Source organism: Herpailurus yagouaroundi, unplaced genomic scaffold (assembly GCF_014898765.1).
Source record: "Herpailurus yagouaroundi ecotype Mexico unplaced genomic scaffold, PumYag 28, whole genome shotgun sequence".
In the NCBI taxonomy this organism is placed as follows: domain Eukaryota; kingdom Metazoa; phylum Chordata; class Mammalia; order Carnivora; family Felidae; genus Herpailurus; species Herpailurus yagouaroundi.
In genome coordinates this window covers 108,129,936-108,151,495 of record NW_024412376.1, presented here as the reverse complement: position 1 = coordinate 108,151,495, position 21,560 = coordinate 108,129,936, and the positions used below count along the sequence as shown (strand labels likewise).

General features: G+C 40.3%; 1 protein-coding gene across 2 annotated transcripts in view; it reads left to right on the top strand.

The window, feature by feature from the left end:
- Positions 1-21,560, top strand: part of MTHFD2L (methylenetetrahydrofolate dehydrogenase (NADP+ dependent) 2 like) — a 150,476-nt gene that overhangs the window by 127,565 nt on the left and 1,351 nt on the right. The gene's annotated exons all lie outside the window — the stretch shown is intronic.

The window sequence follows — 21,560 nt, the reverse complement described above, 5'->3', positions numbered from 1 at the left end:
CTCAATGTTTCTAATGTTTTAAATAAATTATGGCATACTAAATAAATGTTTTACTATTTTCAATTCCCTATACGTTTATAAACCATAGAGAGAGAATTTTTAATGTTTTCACCAACATTTTTAAAGGTTACTGAACAAATGTAATATCCTCCAATGGTTATTAAAATTGCTCTGCACTGTTTCAGCTTGCACAGTCATTTGTATGTTGTTTTTTTTTTTTTTTTCTGCTACTGTGAAAAGTGAGCACTGCCCATATTTATCTCTATGTCTAGGGAAATTAGTGGTCATAGAGTTCAAATTCAGATCCAATGCCGTGATCGCCTCTACTATGTGACTGTTCAGTTGTGTTTGATTATAGTGTCTCAGGATTACTACCCAGGTATGTTGTTGAGGGTTGCAGGTACGCTTGGCTTAGCACCTTTCCTAGGGAATCCACACTGGTGCTTTTCTTGATAATAGATCCAAGTTAGGACCTTTCTTCAACACCATTCCTCTCTGGGTCCCTTGAGGAGTTAATGGGGCCTTAAAGTTATTACTGAATTGAAATGCTATTTTGGTTTGAATTGATCCTCGATCATAGAATTCAAGATGGTACATCATTGCTTCCAGCCTCTGACAGGTACCACCATTCCCCTTCAATTACCTGAATATGCCTCTCCCTTCTAATTTAAGGCAGTAAAAGAAGAGCAGTATTTTAAAAAGCATCTGTGATAAAAATTATTTTGTATGTCTAAGAATTCTTTGTAATAGCTAACAATCATGCAACAAGTAATTTATCTGAAAAATTTAGATTTCCGGGGCGCCTGGGTGGCACAGTCGGTTAAGCGTCCGACTTCAGCCAGGTCACGATCTCGCAGTCCGGGAGTTCGAGCCCCGCGTCGGGCTCTGGGCTGATGGCTCAGAGCCTGGAGCCTGTTTCCGATTCTGTGACTCCCTCTCTCTCTGCCCCTCCCCCGTTCATGCTCTGTCTCTCTCTGTCCCAAAAATAAATAAACGTTGAAAAAAAAATTTTTTTAATAAAAAAAAAATTTAGATTTCCTATACAGATTAAAAAAATAATAACAGTGGAACCTATCTACTTTCCCCTGGTCATTTTCTATTAGTAGCTTTGAGAGAAACTTCATACATTTCTAACAAATAAGACTGTATCCTCATAAGATGGAAACAAGAGATTATGTGGTATGAGTTGTAAATTGCTTCTTCTGACTGGAAAGTAGTCTGTAGTCTTGGACAAGCTCATAATTATGCTGCTTTTATGACAGCAGTTCTCTGAATGGATTTGGTGAACTGAACAATCTAATTAATGACTTCCCGTGCTGTTAATTCAGGCTAACCTGGTTCACATTGGCGAGTTCTCAGGCCCCATTTGCACCTCCTAGCTACCACACAGATGTTTCTGTAATCTTTTGAAGCTTTTAATAGCTTTGCTTCAGTTTTACGATGAATTCTTCAGGGATTGCAATGGAATGAAAGGGACCGGATTGTCTGCTCCTTGTTCTTTACCATCTCTCCTCCCTGTCTTCCATTCCTGACCACACCTCTCCACTCACTGGTCTGTACCAAAACAGGGAATAGAATGATGCTGGAAAGAACTGCTGAAAAAGGAAGGAGAGAGGCAGGAACAACATGTAGGCTCTTTTCTCAGAGTCCGAATAGGTGGGGCTGATGTCCAAGAGTGATCCTCTCTGCTGCCCTACAGGTATAGGACTACATAGAAATCACAGAGCTAAGTCTAAAGGTACATTACAGTGTTGATGAAACCAATTTAAATTATAAGAGTAAAGAAGCCACATTATATGGAAAAGACGGCCTACTCTAACACAAGCAATTTTTTTTAAAACTATAGTTGCTTCCAGATGTTTTGCGTCTGCATATTTTACATTGCTTGAGGAATATGTCTTATACCCTTAGATTTTTATCAGCCATTTTTCACGCAGAAGTCCTGGTTCCTGGTTATGTTTAGTGAATGTATCATAATTTGCCTCACTCTGTCTCTTTGTTAAATGATCAGTTGTTTCTATTTTTCCCCTCTCTCAGTATTATACCAGATGATAGATGAGGCTGCCGTAACAAAGGAATGGCAAAATACCTGAGCTCCAAGATAGCTTAGCTGTCTTCTACAAAAGTCTATGGAGTTAGACAGCCCTTCTTCATTCAGGGAGACTGTTTTCATCCATCTTGCTGTTTGTGTTCGTTTGATAAAACTGCCATAAGTAAGTTCCAAACACTGCATGGCTTAAACAGAAATTTATTTCTCACAAATCTGGAGGCTAGAAGTCAGAGATCAAAGTGTCCCCAGGGTTATTTGATCTGCGGCTTCTCTCTCCTTGACTTGTAGATGGCCAACTTCTCCCTGTCTTCACTTTGTCTTTCCTCTGTACATGTCTGTGTTCAAATTGTCTCTTCCTGTAAGGACACTAGTCGTCTTGGATTAGGGTCCACTCTAATGGCCTCCTCTTAATTACCTCTGTAAAGACCCTATCTCCAAATATGGTGACATTCTGAGGGACTGATGGTTAGGACTTCAACATATGAATTTGGGGGAGTCACAATTCAGCCCATAACACTGTTCCACCTGAACCCTCTTCTTATCCACACAGTTGAAATTGAATCGCCTGCTCATCCATGTTTTCTTCCATCGAAAGGTAAAAGAGAGACGAGGGCATGTGACTTTACCTTTAAGAAAATTGAACTGAAAGTTGTATGCATCACTTCTGCGAGCATCCTATTGACCTGAATATAGCCACATGGCTACTCTATGTGGGAGCAAAAAGGATGTGGAATCCATAGGCTCTAGATGGGAAATCATACTTGGATGAATAATGATCCATTCTGTGCATAAGAACTTGAAGACTAATCTCTTGACAAAAGAGAGACAGAGAGACAAAGACACAGAGAGATTTCCTCATCCAGCATCTACATACCATTCAGTCTACCCTGAATTCTTTTAGTTGTGAATACCTCATTGCTTTTTTAGTCAGTTTCAAAACATGATCCACGTATTAACTCTTTCCTGTGGGGTCAGTGGATGCCTAATGTCAGTGAAGTCGTGTCTTGGGTCAGATCTTACAATACTAACTCTGAACTCTGTATATAAAATATATACACTAAGTGTGGAGCCTACTTAAGACTCTCTCTCTCCCTCTCCTTCCCCTCCCCTGCTTGCTCGCACTCTCGAAATATATATATATATATATATAGATCTCGAACTCACTGTCGGTGAGATCGTGACCTGGCTGAAGTCAGACGCTTAACCGACTGCGCCACCCAGGCGCCCCAAAATGTCTTCAGTTCTAATTAAACTCATTTTTATTATTCAATCATCGGTAAAGACAAGACACTTTTTGACAACTTCATGCAATATTGAAAATTATATCAGGTCCCTTTGTGGTTTCCATTTTCATGTCTCTTTACTGACCTTACTTTTGATCTCCTGGTCATTACTGATGTTTTCAGTATAGCCCTTCAAATTCTTTGAGTCATACTTTTTTACTGAAATGTATGTCATACAATATGTTCACGACTTGGAAACATAGCTAGGGGAGAAGATCTAGATACCTGCCTTGACTCAGCCACCATCTGCAACTCATCCTGAATAGGAAAGACATGCAAGTTACCACCTGCTATGACCAGAAAAGAAAGAGAAACCCACAAAGTGAGACATGGCAGGAGAGCATGAGGTCTACTTAGGGTCTGCTGGGAAGGGAGCCAGCTAGGTGGTCCCTGAGATTCCTTCTGCCCCTGTTGGTCTTGCTGTGGCACAAACTGGCCCCAGGTGACCTGCTTCTTGAGTGAGGGTTCCCAAAGTGTCCCAGGGTAGGTCAGAGCGGGTGATACTAAGATCCCAGATAGATAGTGTAATAGCAGAGACAGGCCAGCCTTGACTAAATTGGGTCGTTTGAACAAGAGGTAGGGCTGAAGGCCTCAGGGTGGGAATCTGCAGTGGACCCAGGGTCCCCAGCCCTAAGAAATGGAGCTATTGCTGCTGCTGTGGGGCTCAGCTAGAGACCAAGGGCCTTGGCCAGGCATATCCCAGAGAGACTCCAGTAGTGAGGGCAGTGGTACTTTAAGTAAGCTCTAGTGAAACCTGCAGGAACTAGGGGAAAGCCTATTAGAAAGTCCCATCTGCTGTTCCTGGGCTCAGGGCCCACATAGACTCTGCATGTCTCCTGGTTCGAGTACTAAAGTTTTTGTATGTATGCCCAGCCTGGTATTTTCGCTGATAAGTAGTGATGTTGAGCATCTTTCTACGTACTGGTTGGTCATTTGGATGTGTTCTTTGGAAAAATGTCTTTTTAGGTCCTCTGTCCATTTTTTAATTGGATTGTTTGTTTTTTGTAATGAGTTGTTTGAATTCCTCAAGTATTTTTGATAAGGTATTTGGGGGTAATAACCCCTTATGTGATATATGATTTACAAATATTTTCTCCTATTCTGTGCGTTGCCTTCTCATTTTGTTGACTGTTTCTTTTGCTGTGCAGATACCTTTTTTGCTTGAAGTAGTCCTGCTTGTTGATTTTTGCTTTTGTTTTCTTTGCTTTTGGTGTCATATCCAAACAAAAATCATTCCTAAGACCAATATCAAGGAACTTTTCCCCTATGTTTTCTTCTAGAAATTTTATAGTGTTGGTTTTTATATTTAAGTTCGTTAATTTGGACTTAATTTTTATAAGTAGTATTGGATATGGGTTCAATTTCATTTTTCTACATGTAGTTAGTTCTCCCAACACTATTTACTGAACAAAGTACCCTTTCCCCACTAAGTGTTCTTGGCTCCCTTGTCAAATAATGGTTGACCTTGCATTCAGGGGTTTATTTCTATGCTTTCTACTTGGTTCCATTGGTTCTATGTGTCTGTTTTTATGCCAGTACCATAATGTCTTAATTACTCTAGCTTTCTGGTATAGTTTGAAATCAGGAAGTGTGATGCTTCTAGCTTTGTTCTTTTTTCTCAGTATTGCTATTGACTATTCAATGTCTTTAGTGGTCTCATACATTTTTTTTTTCCATTTCTGTGACAAATGCCACTGAATCTACAAATGGCTTTGGGTAATATGGATAATTTAACACTATTAATTCTCCCAGTCCATGAACATGGGATATCTTTCCATTTTTTGCGTGTGTCCTCTTCAATTTTCTTCTTCAAAGTCATGTAATTTCCATTGTAAAGATTCTTCATTTCCTGAGTTAAATTTATTCCTAAGTATTTTATTGCTTTTGATGCTGTTGCAAATGGGATCGTTTTCTTTATTTATTTTTCATATATTTCATTGTTAGTGTATAGAAATAACACCAATTTCTTTATGTTGATGTTATTTCTTTTAATTGTTTTTAATGTTTTATTTTTATTTTTGAGAGAGAGAGAGCATGTACACGCACAAGGGGGGGAGGAGCAGAGAAACAGAGAGACAGAGGATCCGAAGCAGGCTCTGTGCTGACAGCAGGGAGCCCAATGTAGGGCTTGAACTCATGAACCATGAGATCATAACCTGAGCCGAAGTCAGAGGCTTAATCGACTGAACCACCCAGGTGCCCCTCTGCATGTTGATTTTATGATCCAGCAATCCCACTTCTGGGTATCCAAAGGAAATGAGAACAAGATATCAAAAAGAGATCTATGTAATCATGTTTGTTGCAGCATTATTCACAATAGCCAAGATATGAAAACAAAAGTGTCAATCAGTAGATGAAAGGGTAAAGAAGATGTGGCATATATATATTCAATTGAATATTTTCAGCCATGAGCAAGAGGGAAATCCTGCCATTTGTGACGACATGGATGGACCTTGAGGGCATTATGCTTATTGAGATAAGTCAGACAAAGACAAATGCTGTGTGGTATTACTTATACGTGGAATCTGAAAAAGCCAAATTTGTAGAAACAGAGTAGAATGGTAGTTACCAGGGGCTGGGGGCGGGGGTGGGGGGAAGCTGGGAAGATGCTGTTAAAGGGTACAAACTTGCAACTAGAAAATGAATAAGTTCGGGAACTCACGCACATCATAGTGAATCTAGTCAACAATACTATATTATATACTTCAAAATTGCTACAATACTAGATCTTAAGTATTTTTCCACAAAAAAGAAATGATAATTATGTGGTGTGACACAGGTATTAAATAAAGCTATGATGGTAATCATATTGCAGTATATAAATGTATCGAATTAATCTGTTGTACATTTTAAACTTACACAATGTTTTATATAAATGATATCTCAATTTTAAAAATTAAAAAAAAAAAAACGACAGTGCGGGGGATCTTAAGTTCAGGCTGGGACACAGTGGGGACTAGGGCATGGGTAGGGCCTTCCCCTCCCAGTGTTACTTATTTGCTGTCTGCTCCTCAGTGCCCTGCTTGCTCTTTGGAGCCTCCCATGGGGTTCTGTGTGCACCCTCCCATGGATAGGCTGGCAGAGCAGTGTGGCCAAGTGTCCTCCTGGAGCTAGATTATCCCACCCTGTAGGCAGTAGAGGGATGACACAGGACCAACACCAGCTCATTGAACTACTGGAGGGAACAATTTTCATGAGAGTCCGTGCTCAAACTTTGGGAGAAATGTGTGGATGGGGAGAGGATGATCCTAGGGAGGGAGGGAAAGGGAGCTCCTAACCTGACTTGCCCTGGAGATTAAGGAAAAGGAGAAGGCCCAGATCTTGGGCTGGTTCATCTGTCCATCTTACAACCTGCTCTTTTCTTAAACTACATCAAGAATGTTACACCCCAGCCTTGCAGGGGTCCCAACAGCTGAGCTCATTTCCTGCCAATGATTTTTTGTTCTCGTCCCATGATTCCCAGCACTGTGCAGTCTGAGGGGCTTCTCTGGCCCCTCACAAGAGCCCTTTGCAAATAGCACTGACGAGCACAGTGAGAAGGGAAGGAGCCACCCATGGCCCTCTCAGGAATTCCTGGAAGCCAGAGCAGGGCTGAGGCTGGGATGCAGTAGGGGTTGAAGGGATATTATGTCAGGCATTGTGACAGGCATTTGAGATGCAACGATAATCTAAATAGGCAAAGTCCTAACCCGCAGGTAGCTTACATCAGGTTGGAGAAGACAGATAATAAACAAATGCATACACATCCATGTAATATATTAAGCAGTGTTTGGTGTTACAAAAATAAAACCAGATAAGGGAGGCTAGAGAATTAATAGAGTAAGGTCTCTAAAGAGGGTGTTCAGGGAAGACTCGCTGCCAACCTGAACAAAGTGACGGAGGGAGCTGTGGATTTATGGGAGAGGAATATCCCCCCATGCAGAGCAGAAAGTGTGAAGATTTAGAGGGTCAGCATGCCTAATGGCTTTCATGAGCTGCCATAAGACCATTGTAACTGGAACAGAGTAAATAAGGGGACGAATCGGAGGGGATAAAGTCCAAGCGGTAGCAGCAGGGATGCCATATCATGTAGGTCCTTAGAGGCCATGGAAAGGAATTTGGATTTTACAGTAAAGTAAAGTAAAGTAAAGTAGCAAGGCTACTGAATATCAAGTAGACCTTAGAGAGGCTGGGATATAAATAGGATACCTGTTAAGAGGCTATTGTAATTATCCAAGAAAGAAATTATCCAAGATGGGGTGTGGACCAGCGTGGTAATGGGTGAAAGTGTTAACAGGTGGTTAGATGGTAGATATAATTTAAAGGAAGGGTCGGAATGATGGGCTGAATGATTAGATATAAAAGAAAGAGAAGAATCAATTATGACTCTAAGAGTTTTCAAATAAGCAAGAGCGAAGGTGCCAGTTCTAGAACCCTTTTGAGATGAGTCTGAAAAGATGAATGAATTTCACCTAAGTGTGCGTATATAAGGTGGAGAGGGGGCAGAGGGAGAAGAAGGGGCTCTTTCCAGGTGAGAAAGAGTGGATCAAAGGCAAAGAAGAAAAATTGCAAAAGGTCTTTTGTACTCAAAAGTAGCTCAACATTGTTGAAGTAGGGAAGTATGACACTGTAAACAATTGTGAATTGTGTCCCAAGCAGCTGGAGGCTTACTTTGCATTTTTCAAAGCATCTCTACTTGACAGGAAATCCCTCCTACAACAAAAGGGAGTCTATAATTTGGGACTCTATCTGGTCAGAATTATTCCTCAAACTTCCAACCCCGTAGTCAAAATATGAGGACAAACGGGGGTCTAGAATTATATAGTACCATTTTCTAAGAAACTACTAGATGTGGAACTAAAACCTTGGAGTGCTTTTTTTTTTTTTCTAATTTCTTTTTTCAACGTTTTTTATTTTATTTTTGGGACAGAGAGAGACAGAGCATGAACGGAGGAGGGGCAGAGAGAGAGGGAGACACAGAATCAGAAACAGGCTCCAGGCTCTGAGCCATCAGCCCAGAGCCTGACGCGGGGCTCGAACTCACGGACCGCGAGATCGTGACCTGGCTGAAGTCGGACGCTTAACCGACTGCACCACCCAGGCGCCCCTTGGAGTGCTTTTAAAGCAGCTTTTAATCTACATTTTCCCTTCTTTTACCATAGATCTCTTGTGTATGCATAGTATTTCACCTTTGAAACCTGAGGGTTACCTTTTCTCTCCGTGCTCTTCGTAGATTATGCCCAATCTTTCTTAAAATGATTTCAATTTGGAGTCAGGCTGACTTAGGTATGAATCCTATTTCTGTTGCATAAAACAATTATGATCTTAGGCAAATCCCTTCACCTCTCTGAGACTTGATTTTATCATCTGAAAAACAGATAATAATGCCTATCTTATAAAGTTGTTATGAAGATTATGTGAAATAATCACCTCACATGAGCTAATGTATGTAGCTTGCTGAGTATGGTCCCTGGCAGAAGACAGTATGTGTGTGTGTTTGTGTGTATGCTCATTATTTGCCTTTTCTCTCCAGTCTCACTTTGGTACTAATCCAGAAGCACCTAACTTCACGTTGCAGTTACCATCCTGCTCCTCACTGCTTTTCTGACCTCCACTCTCTTCTGGTCAAGTCTGTTCTTCACCCCAATATCATATGAATCAACTTGAAGGCACTCATGCTTATCCCCATCTTCTCGAAACTCCCATGGAAGGTCTTACCTGCCTTGTTCATTTTGTTCTTGCTTCTGTACTACCTTGTACTTTCGCTTGGTTGTTCCCTCCTGCCTTGTACGCCTCTGTAAGGTAAGCTTCTTGCCCTGTATTCCTTTTGTGTCTCCATCCCACAGCAGGTTTTCTCCTTCCTAGCCATACCACGGTTCACACGTATGATCATCCTCTGTACTTACAAATCTCTAGTGTTACAATTACATTACAGGAGTAATTCCTTAAAGTTGCCTTAATGGGAACAAAAGCTGCCACTTGAGGTGGCATCAAACATATTATTAACCTACAACAATCCAGATCCAGTAATAATACGTCCACTGAGACATTCGTGGATTTACTCAACACACATTTCTCATTCAACGTATCTTCAAGGTACTGGGGACATAGCCATGCACAATATAAAGTTCCTGCTCTCATGGAATTTATATTCTCCAGATCACATGTTAAAGTGAGGTTCTTTTGGGACACCTGAGCGGCTCAGGTCGGTTAAGCGTCCAACTTCAGCTCAGGTCATGATCTCACAATCCATGAGTTCGAGCTCCACATCAGGCTTTGTGCTGTCGGCTCAGAGCCTGGAGCCTGCTTCAGATTCTGCGTCTCCCTCTCTCTCTGTTCCTCCTCCGCTTGCACCCTGTCTCTCTCTCTCAAAAATAAATGAAGATTAAAAAAAATTTTTTAAAAAAAGTAACGTCTCAAGTTTTTATTTAAATTCCAGTAGGGTAATATACAGTGCAATATTAGTTTCAGGAGTAGGATTTAGTAAATTGTCACTTACTTCTGGCACTCAGTGCTCATCGTGAGTGCCCTCCTTTATACCCACCATCCATCTAACCCATCCCCTACCCACCTCCCCTCCAGCTGCCCTCATTTTGTTCCCTGTAGTTAAGAGTCTCTGTGGTTTGCCTCCCTCTCTTTTTTTTTCCTTCGCCTATGTTCATCTGTTTTATTTTATTTTAATTTTTTTTAACGTTTATTTATTTTTGAGACAGAGAGAGACAAAGCATGAATGGGGGAGGTCAGAGAGAGGGAGACACAGAATCTGAAACAGGCTCCAGGCTCTGAGCTGTCAGCCCAGAGCCCGACGCGGGGCTCGAACTCACGGACCGTGAAATCATGACCTGAGCCGAAGTCGGCCGCCCAACCGACTGAGCCACCCAGGTGCCCCTCATCTGTTTTATTTTAAAGTAAGCATCTTTTGGAAATGGTTTGGCACTACTTACTACCAAGTGTGTGTTATACGAGATGGGAAAGTCAGAGAGTATTGCCAGTTTCTAAGGAAATGGCACTAGTTTTGAACAACTTGATCACTTTATTATCATTATTATTATTATTATTATCATTATTATTATTACTATTGTAAAAAAAAAAGTTACCAACACGATTTTCAGTGTTAATCATTTAATTTGATGATACGTATGTTAGTTCAGTCTGCCATAACAAATTACCACAGACTGGGTGGCTGAAACAATAGCATTTATTTTCTTATAGTTCTGGATGGAGTAAGTCCAAGATCACAGTGCCACCATAGTCGGATTCGGATGAGGACCCTCTCCTGGGTTACGGACAGCTAACTTCTCATTGTATCCTCATCTGGTGCAACGAGTGAGAGAGCTCTGTGGAGTCTTTTCAAAAAAAAGCATGAGTTCCATTCTTGAGGGTTCCACCCTCATGACTTAATCACCTCCCAAAGTCCCACCTCCTAATTCCATCGCATCCTAGATTAGGATTTTAACATAGAAATTTTGGAGGTACCCACACATTCAGTTCATAACAATATGGTCAATCTGACTCAAGATATCAACTTTTGTGGTAGGTAATTACAAGGTAGCCCCCAAATCTGGCTCAAGTATAAGGGAAGGCCTAACACTTTAACCCAGAGGTGATTTCTTCCAATCGTTTCGAAAAAGTTGATGGAAATTTGCAAAAGCTTCTTTGAGAGAGACTGTTACTAATGCTGTGGTCATAGTGCCCATGCAGCTCATTTCATAAAACAAGTAGTAATGGTCACTGCGAGATCTCTATCAGTGAGCCAGCTGCCCCCACTGTGGCTCACAACATGCTTACAATTTATGACACGATGCTCATTGCGAAGTCTAGATCTTTGAAATCAGGTCAGCTTTAAAGATCTTTTTAGAAGGTTGTATTTGACATCGAGCAACCTACCTTTATAGAGAATAAAGTCGAAACATAAAAAGGACATCCACAGGAACAAGAGAAGTGCCCAGTGATTCTGTAAGTCTCTCTTCTTCTTTTACACCTAATGATGAGGATTTTTTTTTTTGTAGTTGCTTGTCAGGACCCCATATTACAATACAAATGCTGATGGAAGGATATTTTATCTCCTACTATCTTGGGTTGATTATGGCAGGGTACCAACATTAAGGCCTTGCCAGGAGATTTGGAGGATGCTCCAAACAAACCATCTAGTTTACAGATGTGTCACTGTATGATAGGAATGTTCAGTGGTTTGAGGAAAAAGGACTGGGAAGAATGACAGGAGTAAATGACGATTATGTTTCTTTTAAAGAAGTCATGAAAAGGACATATTGTTAGTCTTTTTGGTAGAGTACTAGAAACATACATGGCAGTGATCCTTACTCTGGCCTACCAAAATGGAAATTGGCAATGGTAGCTGACACCCTCTATGGTCAGAAAGGAGGTTCCACTGATGGGTCATAGACAGAGTTCACAGAAAGCAATTTCAAATTTTCATTTGGTGATTGATTTGCTATTTGGTCCCATCGAATGCCTTCTGAGTGGTCTGAGCAGTACTTTTTGGTATTCACATCTATGAGACAGGTCGCTGGGTATATAGAGATTTGATTTAATGTAAGGAGAAAAGTAAAGGAAAAAAAGGCTTAGCCACCCTACACATACAGATAGCGTTATAACTAGGTGAGGGATGCATTGATCTAAATGCAGCCCACCAAACTACTGAAGCCAATGCACTTTGTATAGACATGTGGATCAGAGTCCTCTTTCTCTTGTAATCCATCAGGACATTAATCCTGTCCATCCCATTAATGCCCCAAAGGGTGCTGTGATCATGAATGTCCTCATGCATGTAGAAATCTTGTAGAAACCCCAGAATCAGCCAACCAGATAAATGCAGGAGGAAGCATAGTAAATTACCTTTGGGGCATCTGATTCCTTGTTGCCTTGCAAGAGTTCAATGGTGAGCCATTCACTTGTCAAGGAGCCCTTTACTCTCTCTGGTTCATCATCAAATGCTCTTAAGTGTCATTTTTATATCAACTATATGAGAAAGTGGAGTGTTTTCCATATTACCGCCTGAGTCATACTATTTTTCCAGTCCTATGCCAGTCAGGTTTTTCTGGTTGTTATTCATGTACTTCATTTTCCTGAAGCTTGTCTCCACTTCATTATAGTGGATGTGTATAGAGGTCATGTCTAAATGGCCTGCATTTAGAAGCATGGGAAAATTCTCTAAGCATTTAATTTAGACAATTACCCATGTATACTAGACTGGTGAAATTCATATGAGAGAAACAAGAAAATTTCCATCTGCTGTCTTGCCACACATAAGGAATCATTCCTTTTCCTTTTGGGGAAGGAAGTTGGTTTTAAAAATTATTTCTGGCAGGGGTGCCTGGGTGGCCCAGTCGGTTGAGCATCCAACTTTGGCTCAGGTCGTGGTCTTGCAATTTATGAGTTCAAACCCCGTGTCTGTCTCTGTGCTGACAGCTCAGAGCCTGGAGCCTGCTTCGGATTCTGTGTCTCCCTTTCTCTCTTCCCCCTCTACCACTCATGCTCTCTCTCTCAAAAATAAATAAACATTAAAAAAATTGTTTTAAATTATTTGTGGCATTGTTGCAAATCTGACATGGCCATAGAGTACTTCCTTAAGAATGACAGAGAACTGGACAAAATACAAAGAGAGATAAAACAATATTACAGGAACTTGAGACACCAGTTTCTCATCCTCCACCCAAAAATACATTTATAAAGCACAAATATATTCTTTGACTTTGCCAGAATATACAATTTCCAAGCCATAATAGCAAAATTAATGGTGTAGGTATATCCGGAAACTCTATTAGTTGGAACCTTTGGAGTAGTATATAATGTGCTGAAGCAGAAATTCACTATCTGCCAAAGAATTATTGCGTCTTCCTAACAAAGTATGTTAGGTGAGAGTTTGGGTTATTAAGTCCAGACACTAGGAACCTGAGAACGTAAAGTTTCCAGGGGAAATAAACATACAAGCCAGAGACACACTATCATGAGGCATGCATTGCTGGTACCAGAGATTAACGATCCCATACATTTTCTTTTATTCTTACCTAAGTTGTTAAAGGGCATTTTGATGTCTCTTAAGTTGCTACTCGTATCCTTCGTGAGTAATCTTTCCACACCTTGGACTGGGCACCTAGTTTCTTCCATCATCCCTGTCATCCCCTCAAATTGGAAACATGAAACAACCTCTGCTCCATAGTTCTCGCTCTAGTCCTGACCTTGAAGCGTAGTTGTCTTCAAGTAAGAATAATGGAAAAGATGTCAAGCGTGCCGATCTTAATTCTTTGCTTTAGAAATCTGAAGCCAGTAACTGAAAAAAAAGCAGTCATCCACATGGTGGAGAAAAAGGAACACAACAGGTCAGATTCCAGATCTCAGACTACAAAAGGATTTCTTGGGGGGAGGAGGCGCGTGGGTGGCTCAGTCGGGTAAGTGCCTGACTCTTGATTTCAGCTCGGGTCATGATCTTTTTGTCTTGAAATCCAGCCCATGTTGGGCTCCGTGCTGGATGTGGAGGCTGCTTTAGATTCTCTCTCCCTCTCCCTCTGCCATTCCCTCTTTCCCATTCTCTCTCTCTCTCTCTCTCTTTCAAAAACAAAAACAAAAAAAGATGTCTTGGATAATAATTTAATGACATTCAGGGACCTAAAACTTTATGAAAATACAACATGAATGTCTCCGTAGTTTAGTTACCTGATTTAAAAACTATTAAATTGTATACATTTTTCACTCCCGACTTCTCATTTTGCAGAACTGGCTATTCCTACATATAGAAGTGTGTTCATTCACGGTCTTTCCTAAAAGCTTATTCATCTGGACACAATAACTACAGCTGTCATCACCCAACCTAAGTGTCCTGAACTCCTCACCTCCGGGTCACGTAGCCCGTGTCCACCTCCCCTGCCTCATCTACTCTGTTTTCCTCATGTACTTCCATCGTGACGAACTTCTGTCAGCTCCTCCGTTGCATCAAGTTCATTGTCGGATCAAACCTCCTTTGCTTTTACTATTCCCTTATGTCTGCATTGTATTCTCTCCTTTTTCTTAACACGCTGGCATCCATCAGATCTTGAAGCTTTTCTGTCACTTTACAAATCTTTCTCTGATGCCCATATCTGATTCCTGTTCCCTCCTTGAGTCACTCGCATACAACCAGCATTTATTACCATCCTACACATTTTAGTCGATGTTCCTACTTTTTGTTTATCTCCCTTTCCTCCACCCCGATGATAAACTCATTTGAGAAATGTGCCAATACAAAACAGACAGTTTCCCCATCTGATCTTATCTTGCCTCAGCATGTATTTCTTCCTCAAATTTAAAAAATACTTTAACCATTGCTCTTAGGTTAATATCTAAAATTATTAACATTTTATTCTAGGCTCTACATGAGCAGGACTCTTCCTCTTCACTCTGCATGTCAGCCCCCCTGGCCTTCTTGCCATGTTTCCAACCCGAGGGAGGCTTCTTTCCACCTTTGTCACAGACATGGTTCCCCCCTGCCAAGAACACTGTCTACTCCCCACCTCTCCATTTCCCATGGAAACATTGATTTATCCTTCATGTTTCTGGACTTGGCATAGATAAATACCACAAATGCGTGTAGTGCTCAGTTAGGTCCTCCCTCCTAACATTCACATTTGTAGTACATTTCATAGCCATAGTTCAGTGATCATTTAGGTGATTATATTTTTAATATCTCTCACCCAGTTACACTGTAAGTTCCAAGGGACAGTGGCTATGGCTGCCATCTTTCTCCAGAAACGTTTGTGGTGATTCTATCTGGGCCAATCTGTAGCCAGTGTGGGAATAGTGAATAAGTTAGGAAAATATGCAAGTATTCAGAAATAATGCAAGACACAGATGTAGGGCCAGATCATAAAGGACCTTAATGGCCACAACAAAGAATTTATACTTTATCCTGGAGACAGTGAAGATTCATCAAATGTTCCAAAGCTGAAATGATCTACTCTATGTTTTTTTTTTTAATTTTTTTTAACGTTTATTTATTTTTGAGACAGAGAGAGACAGAGCATGAACGGGGGAGGGGCAGAGAGAGAGGGAGACACAGAACAGGAAGCAGGCTCCAGGCTCTGAGCCATCAGCCCAGAGCCCGACACGGGGCTCAAACTCACGGACCGCGAGATGGTGACCTGAGCTGAAGTCGGACGCTTAACCGACTGAGCCACCCAGGCGCCCCTCTACTCTATGTTTTAAAGAATAAACCTGGCAGCAGGTTAGAGATTTCATTTCTAAACCAAAAGACTACTACAGTAGATTATAAAAAAAAATGAATAAACATTTCTTCCGTCCCCATATATTCATCTCTTTGGCGACGCAACTTTACCAATATCCTTATCCCGAGACTTTCAAATCTGAGTTTGACCCTGTAACTTGCTTTGACCGATGGGGCATTAGCAACTGTGATTCAAGCATTTGCACATCAGGGTTTGCCTGGGGCCTGACTGGGAGACCTGGAGGTCCCCAAGTGAAGTATCCTTAATGAAGCAATGAATTTCAACCATGTTTTAAACTTCCTCTTTGCTGCCGTTAACATGTGTGACACCCTCTCCCTCACACAACCGCTATTAGAAATCTCTCTCACTTCAGCAACGATTCTCAGTGGTGTGCCCTAACATGAGGTGGGAGAAAGTAGATGTAGTTTGACTGCTTTTCTCAGGAGACTCCAGCATACGTTGTGACTGCGAATTGAAAATCACTGCTAAGTTTCATGGATCAATGAGTGAACTCAGCCTGGGGAGTTAATGAGCACCACAGAGGAAGTGACATTTAACTAAATCTGCAAGGGAAGAATAAATATTCATCAGGTGAGGAAATGCAGAAAGGGTATGTCAAAGAAAGAGAGTAGTATGTACAGAGGCAAATCTTGCAACTCAAATAACTGATTTTAAATGGTCATCTCTTTTCTTGCTATACAACTGAATGTAGACTCTCTAATATTCTAAATCATCCTCAAGGAAATCTATAGCATTTCCTTTGCAGTGTCTGAAGTTTATAGGGAGGTCATTCAAATAGATTGTCATGCTAATTGGTGCCTTTCTTCAAAATAGTCTTTATTTTCAGATACTTGCTTTAACCAGGACCAACTCATTTCCATCTGAATCTCATTCCCCAGAGCAAATTCCATGCAGATAACAATAGGATTTGATGTTTGTTTTATTTGCCTCCATTGTCCAACAGTTTCAGTAACTCTGAAATCGTGTTAACTTCACAAAATTGAATCTCAACCTGGTTTTGCCATCCCTGAGCCTCTCATGAAAATCCTGATACTGATCAAGATGTAATGCGTGCTCCCCCGCTGGTTGAATGTTCATGTTGCCACTTTGCTTTTACAAAAAAACCTACGTTAGTATCTGTTTTTCCTAAGTGAAAGAAATCCAACGAGGATTTTAGCTTTTCTGGAAAAAAAAAAAAGGGCAAAATGAAAAACGTTCAGCATTTGTTTTGCAGTGAGCATTACAGAGGCAGTATGCACCCTGAGCTGGGAGAGCGGCCCCACCAAGCTCCTTCGTCGGGAACAATGCAACATCCAGCCGCCATAGCTTTGAACTGTGTCTGTGAGCATCTATGCTTATCTTCATTTATTTTGTGCACCTGTTAGCAAAATATGTCCTAAGGTGTCAGAAAAGCCAGAGAGGTGTGTTTGTTTGTTCATTTGTTTGTTTTTAGGTCTCGGAATGCTCACATTTTTTTCCATACAAATTAATAGTATTTGCCTCAGCTTCATACCATTTTGACTTATGAAAGTTTTCATAGGAATGCTCTACTTTTGGATAGCAGAGGGGGAGCCTGAACCTTGTTCTCATACATCCAGAAAATTTGGCATTTCCCTTAACATACACACATACTCCCTCACACCTAAACACAGAGTAAATAAGTCTCTGAAGGAAATTACTGCCTTAAAGTGCTTCTATAATTCTTTTCAATAGAGCATATAGAACGTCCCCCCTCCCCCCCCTGCACAGATTAGGATTAATCTTTTTTTTTTTTTCAACGTTTATTTTATTTTTAGGACAGAGAGAGACAGAGCATGAAGGGGGGAGGGGCAGAGAGAGAGGGAGTCACAGAATCAGAAGCAGGCTCCAGGCTCTGCGCCATCAGCCCAGAGCCTGACACGGGGCTCGAACTCACGGACCGCGAGATCGTGACCTGGCTGAAGTCGGACGCTTAACCGACTGCGCCACCCAGGCGCCCCATAGGATTAATCTTTAAAAGCATCATCTTCTATGAGCAAGTGCAAACCTTTGTCTGCCCTCAGGGAAAGACCAGCCAATGAGAGATTTTTCTGGTGATGTAATGCTTGTTAACTTACTCTCTTGCAGACATGATTGGGGAAGATGCTTTTCAGAGCATCAAACGTATTGAGTTTAACTCTTTCTCACATGACTAATTTTAGCTCAGAAGCCACTTCTGACACTTCATAAATATGTCGTGTAGGACAGCCCTGGAATAGTCATGCAAAATCATTAGACTATAGAAATGCTTTTAAGCATTGGCATCTGTACCCACTGGCATTTGCCAATGAAAATTCCCTACCTTTCTTGAGAAATCAATATTTTCATATCCTGGTTGTTATGTAAATAGACAATACATTAACACTAGCCAGCAGCAGATACAGTTATATTTCTTTCTCAGATGTAGATTCTCATGAAAATCCAATCAAAAGGGATAAACACCCAAGATGGTTTTTTTTTTCAATCAAACTCCTCACAGTTGGCCTCTCATGACTATACCGACTTCATTTTCATATTCATCCACTATTTCAGAGATAAAAAATATTCGAAGCAAGGACTTGGATAGTCAGGTGTGTGTTCATAGTGATATCATAATCCTTTGCTTAGTGAGTAATGTACAGAGCTGATGCAACTGAATGCTTATGAACGTCCAGAGAACCCCTAGCCCACGTCAGGTGAAGGCCCATTACCCATCACGTGTATTTCTATAAAGTAATAGGCAGGACAAAATATGTGTGTGTTAGTTTTTACCAGGAAAACGTGTAAAAAAAAAAAAAGCAGACTAAGCTCCAGATTTCCAGCAGGTATTATTTTGCGCAACAGCTCATTCGCCTTCCCTCTCCCAACATTTCAAGCCTCACTTTTTGGAGCAGAAGAACGCAATGGTAAGCATATTGTGAAAAACAAAATTTGGAAGAGGAGTGTCATGATACCTGAGCAGACCCGTGGTTTATCTGATCTGACGCCCAGGAAGAAAGCAGTTCAGACTGCTAAGCCAGCTGTGTAATTTGATGTGCTGGACATAATTCAAAGATGACGAGCTGTGAGGACTCACAGGAAATATGCAGGAAAATGTTTTATTCGGACTTTCCGCTTTGTTTCTTTTCTCAGACGATCCTCCTCCCCCTTTGAAAAAACTGAGTTCATTTTTGGCACCTGAGTCTTTCTTGGGATATTTATATTTATTCGGGTCATGGTAATAACCATGCAGTTGCACGGGGTTATGGGGTGGAATGATGGCATCGTGGAATGTTTCAAACCTGGCTGTAAATAATGTCTCTACCATACAAGGGAGTGGTAAGTCACTTTAACTTCGGGGAGACATACTTTCTCCATCTATTAAAATGAAGTAATAATTCAATGTGAATTATTCAAATAATATATATAAAGTTTTTGGCAAGAAGTAGGTACTCAACTGAGAGTATTACTCAGTATTACTCAATAACTGAGGGTTATTACTATTTTTTATATACACATAATTCCAAGCTGCTTTACCTTTCCAAGTTGAAAACCGAATTATATAAAAATGACTATTTACCCACAGCAGATTCCCTGACACAATGAATTTTATCCACTTGTTGTTGTGAAATGAACCATTTTGTTTTCCATTGAAGATTTAGTTTATACTTGATTCTTCATTTACCATATCATTCAGTAGTCTTTTGTTTTTAACCATTAATGTTTCAAAGTTAGTACTTTACAAATACATGATTTTCTCTACAATCAGTGTAAATAGTAGTAATATAGTACATTTCTTCTAGAGATCTGCTGATATTTTAAAGGCATAGCTTTTCCAAGTCTATAGAAAAGGTCCTGGAAGGCACTGGTCATGCTAGTAAATCAGCTTATCACAAAGTAAGGGTGACTGGGTAGCTCTGTCAGTTAAGCATCCAACTCTTGATTTCAGCTCAGGTCATGATCTCACAGTTTGTGAGTTCAAGTCCTGCATCGGGCTCCACGCTGCCGGTGCGGACCTTGCTTGGAATTCTCTCTCTCACCCTCTCTCTCTCACCCTCCCCCCACTCATTCTTTTTCTCCCTCTCTCAAAATAAATAAATAAACTTTAAAAAATAGTAAAAAAATGGAGTTTGTCATGATCAAGCAAATTAGTAGCTTGAGTTTTTTAGTAATTAGCATGAACTAAATTGTTTGCATCCTCTGACACAGTCCTGCAAATTGATTTTAGATTTTAAATTTCAAGGGCTATTGAGTTCACCTTAACAAAATTTATCAAATGGCTAATCTGTGCATGGAGAGACTCTTGAGATTAAAAACAATGGTGACAGCAACAGCTGTCAAGGCTTGGTTTCTCCCTTCCAGGTGCTAGGGTCTAGTTAAGGGGACAGACACCACAGTGTGTTAAGTTCCATAACGGAGTAACGTATAAGGTTACTGGGAACCCAGATGGTGGGGCTTTGAAGTCAACGTTGGAGGGAGAAGTTTTTGAGAAAAATCATGCACAGGTAACATTGTATTGGCTTTTAAAGAATAGTAAGGATTTTTCTTATATGGATAAAGTAGAAGAATATTCCAGTTGGAAGGAATAGCTAAAGTGCAAGAAGAAAGTATTGATAATTCATGGCTATTTGTGAAATGGCTGTTGACCTAGCCGAGTGTTTGACGTTGGATAGAAGTGTGGTGAGGGAAATGGCACGTTCATGTGTAGAGAGGCTTTTTGGAAAACTAATCTACTACTTCCCAAATCATAAGTATTCTTATCTCCTCTTGCTTACATACCATGAGAAGGTTGATAATACATACTAGCTAGACTATTTTTCTTTTTGTGATGTCTTTAAGCCTATTTGGACTTTTCTTCAAGTAAAAGAATATTATTCCTTTGCTTTTCCTCTGATTAAAAAAAAAAATTCTTGTGTACTACTAACTTCAAATAAGATAAATGTAAATTTTACAAACCCTATTTCAAGAAGGCAATATAAATTGTACAAAAATAACACTTAAGGCCTACAAAGTCTAATACTATAATAGTAAATAATACTTAAGATCTGTTACTTTTGATTCATATGGAAGCACATACGAGCAAACTTGTAAAAGGCAATATATCTTAAATAACATGTGATTAAGAATGCCAGAGTGTGCGTTGAAGAAGCATTGTCTATGCTAATTTTGTAAGTTATCTGGGAAAACTTCATTGTTCATATTCACATGGTGAAGCACTAAACCAGCAGGTCAAAGTATGGAGCCATTCATGTGTAATAATGTGGGTGTGAAAACATTCTTAAATAAAACTTGCTGAAAGTTCTCTGTCATTTTCTTTGAGTCTATTCACTGAACAGAAGTCTGCATACCTTAGAACAGGACTATGTGTATATGCTCAGTAGTTCAGATATGTTTGATGATTTTTATTAGACTTGCACTGGAATGTATTATCCACACATAAGTGATGCTGTTGTTACAACAGGAATTTTCCAATTTAACAAATGGCGTGTGCTGAACTGTCTATGTCCTGTTCCCCCTTTGTGACCAATAGCATGTATTTTAGGAGTAGTTAATGAGAATTACAGGTAGTTGGGTCAATCATGGATTATGGATTTTTATCATGTCAAACCAACTTCATGGAGATTCAACTTACAGTCTTAGAATGATTAGACATCACACACAGGATTGTTTACCTAAGTGTGTGAGTGTTTCTAGCCTACTTCATTCTAAAAATGTTTTGACGTTGTTAGAGTGATATGTGTAATGCAGAAAAATCCACTCTATTCTGTTTAATTAATAAAACAAGGAGGCTGTTAGACTCATATAGCTCTTGCCATGGCAGCGTGTGTAAGCAAACCAAAATCTAAGCCTATAAACGCCTCCAGGTTACAAAATCAAAACCTAAGAATGACCAGTCACCAACACCGATTAGGCTTTAAGTTGTAGCCAATCAATAATGACCTTGCTTTGTTTCTGCCTCTTCTGTTACAAATCTCTAGCTAGCTCCTTGTTGGTGGAGCACTCCTGACCACTTCCAGTTTGTTGTTGTCCAATTCGAATTGATAAATACTCCAA